The 13,387-nt window shown below is 42.0% G+C and overlaps 1 long non-coding RNA gene across 1 annotated transcript; it reads right to left on the reverse strand.

Moving 5' to 3' along the window:
- Positions 1–2,691: 2,691 nt before the first annotated feature.
- LOC141427304 (uncharacterized) lies at positions 2,692–5,548 on the reverse strand. The gene is made up of 3 exons (XR_012451316.1): positions 5,172–5,548; positions 4,516–4,731; positions 2,692–3,439 (listed from the first exon to the last, which is right to left on the reverse strand). It is a non-coding gene; the product is annotated as an uncharacterized lncRNA (long non-coding RNA).
- Between the last annotated feature and the right edge of the window lie 7,839 nt (positions 5,549–13,387).

Genomic DNA, 13,387 nt, shown 5'->3' on the forward strand with positions numbered 1-13,387 from the left:
ATCATTCATTCGATGGGCTCGGTTGGCTCCGGTGCGGTAAGGTGAGTGTAATGTTTGCATTATAAAGCGCATGAGTGCTGCGCCCTCTGTGGAGTTAGTCTCTAAATAAACAGCCTAGTGTACGGACGTGTGCCTTTTATTTACGTAGACACTACATTGGCGTTCGAGGATTATCGGAATATTCGGAACTATTGCATGGTGTTTAGTAGTGTGGTGTGCCAAATTATTATCTGCAATGTCAGTAGGAAGAATCGGCGAATTTGAAGTGGTTGCGGGTAACTGGACTATGTACGTGGAAAGATTAGCAATGTACTTTAAAGTGAACGAGATTAAAGCGGAAATGCAATTGCCGACACTCATAGCGGTTATGGGGGAGGAAGCTTATGAGCTACTGAGCACTATATCGTGCCCTAAAACCGGCAGAGATGTCCTACACAGAGGTGATTGAAATTATGCGAAATCATATGGAACCAAAACCATCTTTTATGGCCGAACGATATCGATTGCGGCAAAGGCGACAGGGAGGTGAAGAAACGGTGTCGCAGTTTTTGACTGATCTTAAAAAACTCGCCAAGTTTTGTGAGTTCGGCTCAGCATTAGAAGAAAATATTCGGGATCAGTTCACGTGTGGGTTGAGGAGCGATACCATTAAACAACGTCTTTTTGCGGAACACGACCTAACCTATAAAAAGGCGGTGCGTCTAGCTCTTTCACTGGAAGCCGCCGAAAAGGACGCAGCTATGGTAGAACGCCCAGGTGTAAGCGAGAGGACCGATGGAGGAGCGAGACCCGCAACTGTGAACTCGTTCTCGTCGGCACAACCACGTGGCGGACAAGCACTGAACAGTGTGAATGGCACAAATCAGAACACAATAAGCAATAGGATCATGTGTGCAGTATGCGGGCGACTAGGCCACCGAGACACACAGTGCCCTTACAAAGACTTTGTATGTAATAAATGTGGGGAGGTGGGTCATTTAAAGCGGGTGTGTCCAGCTAGAATGACCCGTGGCAACTCAGCCAGCAGCGCTCGTGGTTCGGGCAGCGGGCCCGGGGTCCGGGTAGCGGCGCCCGGGATTCGGGTAGCGGCAACCGTGCGGCAGGTGCGCGCGCGCGGCGCCCGCGTCGCTCGGTGTATCACGTCCAGGCAGAGGGCAGCGAGACTCCGCATGATGATGAACAAACGTCGACGTCGGACGTCGAAGAAGATTTATATCATCTTTGTTTGAACGGTTACAAACCGGTAAGTTTGTCATTGTGTGTAGATAGTGAAACAATTAACATGGAGGTCGATACTGGCTCGGCAGTGTCGTGCATAAGTAGGGACACTTACGATAAATACTTCAAGCGGAGGGTAATCGAACCTTTCGACCTAGTATTAAAGTTTTACGACGGGAGCCGCGTACGGCCTTTAGGTGTGATAAGACCGATAGTTAGGTATCAAAACAGATCAAAAAAATTAGAACTCTTTGTTATCGATGGGGGTACCACATCACTACTGGGTCGACATTGGTTAACAGAACTAGGTATCCAAATCCCAGTTTTTCATAACGAGGCAATTAATGGTGACTTGCATGCATTACTCGGCAGGTATAAGGAGGTATTCGACGATGGTCTGGGACGGTTCACTGGAGGCAAGGCGACACTCAGGGTCCGCGAAGGGGCTCAGCCGGTGTTCTGCCGCGCGCGGCCTCTGCCGTACGCGCTACGCGAGCGCGTTGAGGCCGAGCTGGACGCGATGCTGCGCAGCGGGGTCATCGAGCCCGTTGACACGTCGGAGTGGGCCACGCCACTCGTACCGGTACGTAAAGCTGATGGGGGGTTGCGGATTTGTGCAGATTACAAGGTGACCTTGAACCCCGCCCTACTGATCGATAGGTATCCCTTGCCAAAAATTGACGATCTACTAGTGAGACTCAACGGAGCCCGGATATTTTCAAAAATCGATTTGACGCAGGCTTATAATCAGATCGAGTTAGATGAATCTAAACAGTATACCGTGATAAATACGCACAGAGGGTTATTTAGGTATAACAGACTGGTTTATGGGTTGTCGTCTAGCCCGGGAATATTTCAGCGAATTATGTCGAATTTACTTAAAGATATTCCACAGGTAGAAGTATTTTTAGATGATGTCATCATAGGGTCGGCAGATATTAAAACGCATCTTGTAACATTACAAAAAGTTCTAGAAAGAATCCGTAGTCACGGACTAAAATTAAAGAAAAGCAAATGCACTTTTCTTTTAGAGGAAGTGCAATATTTAGGCTATATCATATCGAAAGACGGTATTAAAGTCGATCCAACAAAAATCGATGGAATTCTAAAAATTCCCAGGCCGCAAAATACGACAGAACTCAGGTCTTTCTTAGGTGTAGTCAACTTTTATGCTCGATTCGTACCGAACTTGAGTTCTATTTTATCGCCCTTATACGATTTATTAAGGAAGGGGGTCACCTGGGAGTGGAGCAAATATTGCGAAAAATCGTTTAAAAAGTGAAAGGATTGTTGATTGGCGCTGAGGTTTTAAAACATTATGATCCAAACAAGCCACTGGTTCTTACTACGGATGCCAGCAACCGCGGCATAAGCGGAGTCCTGACTCAGCCGGAGGAGGGCTGCGCGGGCGCGGGTGGCGCGGGAGTGGCGCGGGAGCGCCCAGTCGCTTATGTATCACAGAGTACCTTTTTATATACTGAGATAGAGATATCAGTTCAACGTTTCGCACACTGCGCCATCTCGTGCTTAGTGACAGAAAAGTTTGCGATTGTCTAGGTTCCGAAATGCTCATATTTCATATTTTATTTGAGCAAATGCTATTACACCATTTTCTATTGCATACGATATAACATGGTGCCATATAAAATGCTCTATTTCTCGTTTTACTTCAATGAAACAAATCGTTATGTATTACTTTAATTACAAACGAACTCTGATCTGAAAATCGTTAAATTCGAGTAAAAATAAACATTTCGTAATAATTGAATAATATGAAATAAGTTAACTAATATTAGATACGTCTTTTTTTGTGTAAGTTGAAAAAATTAAATGAAAGAAACACATAATTATATAAAGCTAATGCTTTTATTTTCATTATAGTTAAATTTACGTACTATTCGTATAAAGCATTACAATATTTACTTAAATAAGAAAGTAAAAGATATATTACTTCTTATTGAACCTAAACAATACAAATAAATCTTATGTTTTATTGCCCATTTTCTAAACCGGAACACTTTCCAGGTAAAATTAGCTACAAAGTAATAGCAAAATTTTGTTGTTACTTATTTATTTTTTACATCTTTTCTTATGATAGTCAGTAGCCATTTCTTGAATTTTGTCATTAATATCGAATCTTGTTGATGTCTTCTCATGTTATCATTGTCATTAGATTCTTGTACAGTAATGTCTCGCAGGGGCCTTCTTTCTATGGAAAATCCTAAAACATAAGAAATAAATATTATGTGGCAAGTACATTACTCATTACTATTATTATTAATTACATTATAATGTGCCAATTCGCACTAGGCCCGCGTGGGAACTATGGCCCAAGCCCTCTTGTTCTGAGAGGAGGCCTGTGCCCAGCAGTGGGACGAATATAGGCTGGAATGATGAATTACATTACTGCGTTCGCCTAATACGGTTGCTGAACTTGTTCGAGTCTACTTCGGTCAATAAATCCAGTCTTCACTTTCTATACGGCACCCATCATTACTTAATGAATTACAGATAGCTTCCCTCGCCAAATACGACCATAATGAATGAATGAACAACTCTGTACAAAATTCAAGTCTGTAAATCCAGTGCTGAAATTTCAAAAATTTTCCCTATCCAAATTCAAATTTAAATCATTTATTCAGTAAATAGGCCGCAATGGGCACTTTTGCACGTAATTTTTTAAACTACCCGCGCTTGGCAGTCATTTTTTCAAAATAAAATAATTACAAATAAAATACTTAGAAACTACAGTTAGAAAAAATTACAAAATAATAATAATAATAATACAGGGATGTATGGGGTCCCTTAGTTACAAAACTCCCGTGGGAATATCGGGATAAAAAGTAGCCCATGTGTTATTCCAGAGGTCCAGCTACCTACATACTAAATTTCATTGCTCTAAGCCTATAAAAAGTATCCTATGTTTTAATCCAGGTTAAAAACTAACTTTTCGCTAAATTTCATCTAAATCCGTCCAGCCGTTTCAGCGTGAAGAAGTAAACAAACATACTCACTCACTCACTCACAAACTTTCACATTTATAATATCAGTAGGATAATATTTTTTTTAACCCTTTTCCAAGCCCCATTAATTTGGATATGCTATTGCAAAATAAATCATAGTTTTTTTTTTATTTCACTGGATGGCAAAAAAGCAAGTGGGTCTCCTGATGGTAAGAGATCACCACCGCCCATAGACACCTGCAACACCAGGGGGATTGCAGATGCGTTGCCAACCTAGAGGCCTAAGAAAGCTTTACATTTTTTACCTATGGTAAATAATGTTTAAATTTCATACCTGATAAGTGTAATGTTGGTACTGCATTAGGACTCAGTCGTTTACTTCGAGTGTGATATCTTGGTTCGAAGTGTAAGTGGCACACTCTTCGGCAATCAAATACAGTATGAGGATTCAAAGACGAAACATGACCTCCAATTGCATTTGTCCAAGTGTTAAACCTATTAAAATCCTTGTCTGGATTAGGAAACACATGTAATATGACATCATCGGCTCCTGAAAAATCGAGATTTTCAATATTTAAGTAGTTCCTCAACTCACAGTTTCAGGAATCGGTTGAAAACATTTAAATTATATAATTTGATAAGATGATACAGTCTTTTTAAGAAAAATTGGTCAAGTGCGAGTCGGACTCGTACATGAAGGGTTCCGTTAACAGTTCTGTACAAACAGAAAATACAAAATACAAAATTAAAACTTGTTGTTGTTGTTTCTTTAAAAAAATATGGCTCTGTCCATCAGAGGACAATTTTGCCAGTGTCTAGTAGTTTTTGCCGTTGTACGGTAAAAAAATTCTAGAAAACGAAATATGAGAGGTAATAGTGGATGAACGAACTTGTTAAAGTTTGCTCTGTTTAGACATAACTTTGCGATCTTGTAACAGAAAGTATAAGGAAATGGAAGTATAACTTTCAAAATATAAAAAAAATACTTACGAGATTTATCGCAGTTAGGAACACAACATTTTTTGCCGGACATCGTCACCAATATTAAAAACAGAAGTCCGAATTTCCAAATCCAAGTTTGCATGCGTAGGTCAACGAGAAAGTGAGTAGCCGTCGGTGTTTTATACCTTGCCAAGGTAACAAAGAGAGCGAGAATCGTCAGTGTCCAAAAACAAGCCGGGTCGTCGTAAATAGTCAGGAATCGGAAAAAAAGCAGCATAGCACGTACAAATCAAATTGAATTGTGATTCAGTTTATGGCGGCCATTAGTCATGCGTTCCGTTCCACTTCTAATACTCATATTTATTTATTTTAAATCTACCTAAATAATAATAAAAAATATACGAATTGTTGTATTTTATTTTGGTTTACTTGCACATAAAATATATTATAAGTATTTGCAAGTACGCTGGTTATAAAAATTAACAGTATTTACTTTATCACAAGAAAATTTGATTGATGTATGATGCGTGTAATGACATTACAGGCAAAGAAAAAGACGAATCACTGTCTATAGTCTGTTGTTGTTACTATTATTAAAAAAAATCGATGTTACCAGTGCCTATAAAACATTTAATTTGTAGAAACACATTTCTTTCCAAAAGTTAATATTGAAATTAATTAAAGGTTTTACGAAATTAAAAGAAAATATTTTATATAATTTTTAACACTTCATTGTAAATTATATTGATAATAGCACCATCTTTTGCTTTGTTACAAAAATTTCGTGCATTATAATCCGACTAAATTGAATATTACTTAAAGTGAATACTATGCTATTCAACTTGAGGAACTTCTGAAATGAGTTGGAAATCGAACGCACAATTTGTTCTAAGTTATCAGACCGTGTTATGTATCGCGCTCATTGAACGACGCGGAACGAAACTATTCCAAATAGACAAGGAGGCGTTAGCGATCGTATTTAGTTTAGAAAAATTACATCAGTTCCTTTACGGCCGGCGATTCACATTAAGAACCGATCATAAGCCACTAGTTAGCATTTTTGGGCCCAAACAAGGTATTCCGTCGATGGTAGCGAGTCGATTGCAACGGTGGGCGATTAAGTTATCTGCGTACACGTATGACATCGAGTACATTCGCACGGACGCAAACGGCGCGGACGGCTTGTCGCGGCTGCCGGTACCAGTTAAAAATGCTGACTCATTGGACGGCTCGCCGCCGGAGCAGACGTATTTACATTTTGCAAGTAACGAATTATTACTTGACTATTATGAGGTAAAAAAACAAACACAACGCGATCCTATTCTTTGCCGAGTGCTAGGGTATATACGGTCGGGCTGGCCGGACGAAGTTGAAATAAAAATGTGCAACCATTCTTTAATAGGAAACGAGAACTGTACGAAGAGCTAGGATGCGTCATGTGGGGGCACCGGGTAGTCGTACCAGAGGGTTGCCGAAATAGGGTCCTCAAAGAATTACACGAAAGCCACATGGGGATAGTGAAAACAAAGGCGTTCGCGCGTAGTTACGTGTGGTGGCCCGGCATTGACGAGGCACTTGAGGCGCTGTGCCGCGGGTGCGCCGTGTGCGCGCCGAGGCGGACGCGCCGCCGCGGCACGCGCCCTGCCCGTGGCCGTGGCCGGCCCGGCCGTGGTCACGAGTACATGTATCTGATTATGATTGACGCACGAACCAAATGGTTAGAAGTATTCCCCGTTATCGGAACCTCCGCGACTAATACAATCGATAAACTCAATGAAGTTATCGCGCGATGGGGTCTTCCGAAGCAACTAGTATCGGATAATGGGCCGCCGTTTACGAGTAGAGATTTTTCTTTGTTCTTGGCGAATAACGGCATCGAACACGTATTCACGGCACCGTATCACGCCGCGTCCAACGGCGCGGCAGAAAATTCGGTCCGTACCGTTAAACGGGTAATTAAAAAGGCAATGCGACAAAAACTTAATGTTCATTCCGCCCTTAACACCTTTTTATTACACTACCGGAATACGCCGCATTGCACGACAGGCGAAAGCCCCGCGTCGCTAATGTTAGGTAGGCAGGTACGCACCAGATTAGATGCACTTAGACCGGACTGCGAGAAAAACGTCCTTAATGCACAAAGAAAAACAAGTAGCCGGTTGCACAAACTCGGGCCGCGCTTTACAACAGGGAGACGAAGTATGGATACGACAGTATCAAGGGGACGCGAAGTGGCTTCCGGGTAGGGTCATTCAAAGATCAGGAACCACCGATTACACAGTAAGCGATGGATTCGGTAGGCAGTCGCATAGACATGTCGATCAGTTGAGGCGGCGATCAAGTATGTTAATCTGTCCAAGCGACCCGTTATCAGCAGACCAGGGGCCGCAGGAGGGGTGTGACCCACGACCTGACGACCAGGCTCAGGCTCCACTAAGAGACGAGTCTGTCGTTGCGATGACACCGCGGCGCAGCACTAGAGGCCAGGCGACGAGCCCGGCGCGGACGCCCCGGACGCCTGCGGGGGCCGCGCGCCGCGAGTCTAAGGCAGCGTCACCAGAATCAGACTACAGTGACAGCCCATTTTTGTCACCTACATCCACCTCGCCACCTGAACCGGCCCAGGTCCATCGTCACATGAGGGAATGCAGACGTAAGAACCCACCGCAATATAGGTTTTGATAAATATTTCATAAGTGTTTTTTTTTAGATATGCATATACATCTTCTTGAGACCAGATTTTTTTTTTAAAGACGTAGCAATTAAATACTTCAATACTTAAAAAGTGCTACGGCACTTATTCTTACCATTACAATGTTATTAATAAGGCACGCGAGGACTCGCGAGGATGTGTAGCACATCCATTACACTAAGATTTTTTTTTTTATGGCAATATCTACAGTTAGGGCTTACTTGGATGTGAACCATTTGTAAACAGAATAATAAAAAAAAAAAATACAATAAAAGTATACGGGAACCCTAATTTTAAGACAAGCCTGTAACACTATAGTGTCATTGTTATCAGTACATATAGATACCTACTAAAATAATATTAACATAGCTATAAATAATTACACTTAAACTAAGTTATACTATACTCCTATTAAAACAGTTATCTACCTAGGTACATAGGTACTACTGACAGTTGCTACATTGTTTCGTGAGTTAACCTTTAAATTGACAGTGTACACCACAGCGACCATGATTCAAGACTATCTTTTTTTTTTGTTAAATGTATGATACGTAAATGAGAACCAATAATAAGAAAACTTGGCTTTATTCAGCTAAAAATGACACATTAATTCGACAGAACAATCAGTCTATAAACGTTTCCATAGAGATACACATCATTCACCCCTCCTAAGATGTCTGGTAGTCCTCCAGGTATACCGGTGCGCGCCTGACTCGGGTAGATCGCCGCACGGCGCATTGCTGTGTACCTGATGGTCCTGGCTCTTCAGCTGCTGTTGCCTCCTCAGTGTCATTCGCAGGCGCAGATGTTTCGACCACAGCCTGGGGCGTAACGTCGTTGTCATCGGAGGATGTAGAAAAATATTCGTCATCTGAGGGGATTGGTGCCAAATGCCTATTGGAAATTGTACCTTCTCTTCCATCAGGGTACCTGACATGAGAATAATTAGGGTTACTTTGAATCAAATATCCTTCATCCACGATGGGATCGAATTTAGAACGGCGCACGCTTCTTTTAATTAGGATGGGTCCAGGGGTAGTAAGCCAAGCAGGCAATGATACTCCGTTTGGACTTCTGCGAGGGTGAGTGAACATTCTTTCATGGGGAGTAGCGTTTGTAGCTGTGCACAGCAGCGACCGTATCGAATGTAAGCTTAAAGACAGAACCCGTTCCCAGTCGGCTATTTCCAGGCCCTTGGACTTCAGGCTCAACTGAATGGTTCTCCACAAGGTAAAATTTAGGTGTTCAACTTGTCCATTGCCTTGTGGATTGTACGGCGTGGTGCGGCTGCAAGCTATTCCGAGTGAGACGAGATATTGAGTAATTTCTTGAGACATAAACGATGTTCCTCTATCTGAGTGAATGTACATCGGTGTGCCAAAAGTATAAAATAATTCATTCAAGCAGTTGATGACAGTAGCTGACGTCATGTCTTTACATGCAAAAGCAAAAGGGAAGCGACTGTACTCGTCTATAACAGTTAGAATATACTTATTCTTTGACTTTGATGGAAGTGGCCCCTTAAAATCTATATTGAGCCGTTCTAAGGGAGCCGTTGCTTTGATAAGTTGTCCGTGTGTATTTGCATAACGGGGCTTAATTTCAGCACAGATTTTACAGTTAGCAGTCATTTGCCGAATGTCATTGACCGAATACGGAAGATTTTTCGATCGCACCCAGTGATTCATACGGACAATTCCTGGATGACAGAGGTTGTCATGTAAAGTTTTTAAGTTGTTAATGTTCATATTTGCACATACTCTAGTCAATGCATCGGCGACTATATTTTCTTTGCCAGGACGATATACTATGTCGTATTTAAAACAAGACAACTCTAATCTCCAACGTTCAATTTTCTCATTCTTTATTTTGCTCGAATGAATTTGATTAAACATGAACGCTACCGATTGTTGGTCTGTTATTAAGAGGAAGTGCCTGCCGATCAAGTAGTGGCGCCATTTACGTAATGCTTCGACTATCGCGGCCGCTTCTTTTTCAATAGCCGAGTGTCGCCTTTCTGAATCAGTCAAAGATCGTGAGAAATACGCAACAGGCTGCCCGTTTTGAGAGAGAGACGCAGCCAGTGCATTTTCCGAAGCATCAGTTTCTACTGTGAACATGGCGCTTTCATTAATAGCGGACAACGAAGCTTTTGCAATATCTCTTTTTAATTCGTTAAAACAAGTGATTGCGCTTTCAGATAGTGGAAATGTAGATATAGAGAGCAGTGGCTTAATTCTTTCTGAAAAATTATGTATCCATCTAGAATAATGAGCGAAAAATCCTAAAACCCTTTTCAATGCGGCCGTATTTTCAGGTGCTGGTAGGTCGAGCAGTGGTTTAAGGCGATTCTCGTCAGGTCGAATTGTATTATTTTGTATAGTGTAACCAAGAAGGTTAATCGTTTCTTGACTGAATACACATTTGCTCTCATTTAGTGTTAGATTGTATTTGGCGGCAGCCGTCTTAAATTTTGACAGATTTGCATCGTGTTCTTCCTTCGTCTTTCCACATACGGTGACGTCATCTAGATATGCAAACGTACCACTCAAGTGTTCTTCGTCTATTATATAATTCAGGGTGCGCTGGAAGGCCGCTACACCATTGGTGACACCAAAAGGGATTCTTGTAAACTGATAAAGCTTCCCATTTGCTTCAAATGCAGTAAAAATTCGTTCTTTTTGAAGAATGGGTACTTGGTGATACGCGCTTTTTAAATCGATTTGACTGAAATAGCTGTATTTAGCGGCTTTTGCGACAATTGCTTCTATCTTTGGTAATGGGAAGGCATCCAATTCAGTAAATTTATTAATGGTTTGGGAGTAATCTATTACCATCCTCTTCTTGTGTAAACCTCCACCGGCAATTAGTACCTGTGCTCGCCAGGGTGAGACACTGGGTTCGACAATTCCATCTTCAAGTAGCTTGGACACTTCTGCTTTTATGAAACGTTCGTCGTCGGCGGAATGGCGTCTGGACCGGACGGCTATTGGTTTCGTATGAGGAGACAGGTGAGTAAACAAAGATGCCGGCGGTACTGATGCTTCCATGACGTTACAGATACGTAATGGTTCTTGACTTCCTCCAAACTCTAGTTCTAAAGAAGAGTGGTATTTAAGTATATCGTGACCGATAATTGCATCTGCGCATAGATTGTTGACAATAAGAAGAGGTTGGTTTTTGTATTGATGCTTCTCAAGCTGAATGTTTACGTAACAGACACCTTGGACGTAAGAAACATGACTGAGAGATGCTAACGTGATAGTTTGACGGCTAGGTTTTACCTTTATTTTGAGTATCTCGACCAGACTCTTATTTATAAAACTAACAGAGCTCCCAGTGTCTATCAAGGCCTCTGCTTTAAAACCGTTAATTGATATTGGTGAAGTAGCCTTTCTTAGACTGCTTGGAGAGGCAGCGGAGATTGCTGAGAGTGTATTGTCACATTGAATAATGTCATCTGTTACCGCGTTAGCTGTGTGTGTTTGCTTCGATCTGCACACGTTTGCGAAATGACCCTTTTTGGAACACAATTGACAATTTTCATTAGCTGCAGGACATTTTATGCGCTGATGAACATTTCCACCACAAAAGAAGCAGCGTCTCTTTGAATTCGGATGAAAGGAGGATGTAGATGCCGCTAAGTTATTATTTGGTCTTTCAGAATCTGGTAAAGCATTGAGATTTAGTGTATTAGTGGTCCCGAAAGCTTGTGAATTTATTCCAGCATCTTCAAGGGAAATTGCTAAATTGACGGCTTCGTCTAGACTCAGGTTTAACTTCTCTAGCAGTCTCTCTCTTATTTTCTGGGAACTAATACCCGCTATAAATGCTCCTCTCATTGATTGTTTTTGATGTTCTTCTGCCGATACATTAGTGAAATGACACTCGAGTGCAAGAAGTTTAAGTGCTTGTATATATTTCTTTTATTGATTCATCCGCTCTTTGCCTTCGCGTCGCCAACATGTGCCTGGCGAGTATTTCATTTTTGGGCTTTACGTATAATTTTTCTAAGAGACTAACGGCTTCGTCGTAGGTTTTGCATGCACGTATGTACGAAAATATTGTAGGTGAAAGGTGATTGACAAGAAGCTTCAACTTCATTGAGTCTCCGGCGTTGGGAGTACATTCTTCGGATAAGAAATTTTGAAAAGTGAAATACCAATGTGTCCATTTTAGATCGGATGCAGGAGCACTTGGTTCATCTTCGAATCGCTCAGGGCGGAGATAGCGTGACATGTTTGGGATAGATTTATTTTCTTTGTCTTCCGTCATGTTGCAGATTTTTCTTCATTCGTTTCGATACAAATTTTAGCTGAATAAATTGATACGTAAATGAGAACCAATAATAAGAAAACTTGGCTTTATTCAGCTAAAAATGACACATTAATTCGACAGAACAATCAGTCTATAAACGTTTCCATAGAGATACACATCAATGTAGTTTTTTTGTTAATATAAGGTACCGTAGAGGCTTGAATCATGAACTTTTTTTTTTCTCAATCTCGACAATCTAAGGGTTAAGAAGAGAGTGGATACAGTTTTAAGATAGGGAGAGAAATAAACAATGTTCTGTTTTCCTGTTAATTTATTTAGGTAAACAAGAAGGACAAGCTCTTGGTTATTTGTTATTTTATGTTTGTCATTAGCTAAGAATTTTACATAGTTATACAAGCCTTCCAGTAGCTAAGTTGTATTTTATGATATTTTGTAGAAGTACCTATTAAGGCACCTAAGGGTGTGATATTTTGTACTGCAGGATTTGCTACATTTAAGATTAAGAAGAGAGTGGTGTATGTTTGCATTATAAAGCGCATGAGTGCTGCGCCCTCTGTGGAGTTTAGTCCTAATAAACAGCCTAGTGTACGGACGTGTGCCTTTTATTTTTACGTAGACACTACAGTGAGCACAGCAGAACGATATCGGCGCCGCTTGTGTGGTGCGGCAGCCGTGCAGTACCCATACCAGTAGCGTTTTTGATGCTACCAGCTGATCGCGCCGCCCTTGTTTGATGTCGCGCGACACGATGATTTCCCAATTGTCTAGGCCGATTAATATTTTCGGCATGGCGCGCTGTATGTGATCTCACTCTTGATATCTTCTAAGTGTCGGCAGTCGCGTAGTTCGCGTTCACTTATTGATGTGTCGCGAAGTCGAGGCTTGTCACGGTGCGCGCGTTATTTATTTGTAGCTCGTCGTCGCTGTATTTTCCTCTGATTGCCACGCCCACTTTCTTGCTCTTTTGTGGCGATATCTCCGTCCGCTCACTCCTTGGACCCACATTTGTTCGGTGGGACCGTCGAGACCGAGCGCGTCGGCAACCGCTGCGTCGATGATGGTGACCGTGCTGCCGTCGTCTAAGAGCGCGTACGTTTCAATGGTAGCTTGCGGCCTTCGTAGGACGACCGGCGTGATCTTGAGGTAGGCGCGGCCCGTTTTGGTGGTTGCCGCGCCGACTTCGATTGTCGCGATTGTCGATGGATCGATCGGAGGCTGCGGCAGCTGCTTTGGAGCATCGGGGGAGGCCGGCGATGGTTTGTCGTGATGCAGCAGACGATGGTGCCGCATGGGG

The sequence above is a fragment of the Choristoneura fumiferana genome, chromosome 4, assembly GCF_025370935.1.
Source record: "Choristoneura fumiferana chromosome 4, NRCan_CFum_1, whole genome shotgun sequence".
NCBI lineage: Eukaryota > Metazoa > Arthropoda > Insecta > Lepidoptera > Tortricidae > Choristoneura > Choristoneura fumiferana.